This window comes from Limulus polyphemus, unplaced genomic scaffold (assembly GCF_000517525.1).
Source record: "Limulus polyphemus unplaced genomic scaffold, Limulus_polyphemus-2.1.2 Scaffold935, whole genome shotgun sequence".
Taxonomy (NCBI): domain Eukaryota; kingdom Metazoa; phylum Arthropoda; class Merostomata; order Xiphosura; family Limulidae; genus Limulus; species Limulus polyphemus.
The window spans coordinates 301,924-303,543 of record NW_013666545.1 but is presented as its reverse complement, the minus strand read 5'-3'; the positions used below and the strand labels follow the sequence as shown (position 1 = coordinate 303,543).

The following is a 1,620-nucleotide window of genomic DNA, read 5'->3' as shown; positions in this document are numbered from 1 at the left end:
TAACGAACGGAGACGTAACAATATAATGTTTCAAACATGAACGTGTAAGTCGATCTATTTTAAACACGTCAGGAAATTAGGACATCAAAAAGGGTGTATGAGAAAAGGTTAGCTGAAAATATAAAAATTAACAGTAAGATTTCTTTAAATACATTAAGAGTAAACAAAATGTTTGGATGGGGTAGGACTTTTGAGGGATAATAAAAGAAGGCTAGTATCTGATAATTTTGAGATGGCTGGGTTATTAAATTTTGCTTTTTCTTCGTTTTTTACTAAGGAAAATTTAAGCAGTATTCCACATCTTGAACAGTTGATAAATGGAAACGAGATCAAACAAGATGACTGCATTAATTCTGAGCTGGTTAAGAAAAAATTGGGAAGTTTATAAAACTATAATGCTCCTGGGCCAGATAATATTTCCACAAGGTTTTGAAGGAGGTTAAAGATTGGATATGTGAGCTACTTGCTACTATTTTTTGTCAGTCCTTGAATAGTGAGCAGGTACCAGAGGATTGGAAGTTAGCTAATGTAACTCCTCTTTTCAAGGGAGGTGATAAAAATTGTCCCAGTATTTATAGACCCATTAGTCTTACACCAGTTGTGGGAAACATTTTGTAAAGTCTGTTAAAAGATGCTTTGCAAAGTAATTTAATAAATTTTAGAAATTTATTGGATAGCCCACGTGGTTTCACTAAGGGAAAATCTTGCCTTACAAATCTTTTGACATTCTTTGAAAAAGTTACTGCTTACAGAGATGAAGGTAAGGGTGTAGATTTGGTGTATCTGGATTTTCATAAAGTATGTGACAAGATGCCACATAAAAGGCTTGTGGGGAATAAGTTAGCAAATTGGATAGAAGAGTGGCTGGGTGGAAGAAAACAGAGGGTTGTTACAAATGGAATTCAGTGAAAGTCACAAGTGGAGCGGCTCAGTCTTAGGACCTTTGCTCTTTTCGATTTACATCAATGACTTAGGTGAAGGAATAGTCAATAAAGTACGTACATTTGCAGATGATATTAAGATCTTGGGTGTTGCAAGCTGTGAAGAGGATGCTGCTGATTTACAAAAGGATTTAGATAATTTAGTGAGTTGGTTAAATAAATGGCAGATGGGTTTTAATTATACTAAATGCAAGATAATGCATGTGGATTATCATAATTTGAATTATAAGTATAATCTGGACGGGAATAAACTTAACAGTGTTATGAAAGAAAGGAATCTTGGTGTAATAGTCGATCAGTCTATGAAGCCATTCAAGCAATGTGCTAGTAGTAGAGCAAGTAGGATTTTAAGTTGCATCTACAGAACTATTAAATACAAGTCTAAAGAGGTTATAATTTCATTACACAGGTCCCTAGTTAGGCCACATTTGGAATATTATGTTCAGTCTTGGCTCCTTACCTTAGAAAAGACATTGAAATGTTGGAAAGGGTTCAAAGAAGGGTTACTAGAATGGTATCTAGGATAGAGGGGTTGTCATACGAAGAGAGGCTCAAATCTATCAAACTGTTTTATCTTGAAAAAAGAAGAGTTTAGGGGGATCTGATTGAGGTGTTTAAAATTGTAAAGGGTAGGATTCATCTTTAGCTAAGACAATTTCATTTTTCTAACAGGGTGGTT

At 34.6% G+C, this 1,620-nt stretch overlaps 1 protein-coding gene across 3 annotated transcripts in view; it reads right to left on the bottom strand.

The window, feature by feature from the left end:
• The window catches only part of LOC106461330 (gamma-aminobutyric acid type B receptor subunit 2-like), a 126,393-nt gene that overhangs the window by 16,908 nt on the left and 107,865 nt on the right, over positions 1-1,620 (bottom strand). The gene's annotated exons all lie outside the window — the stretch shown is intronic.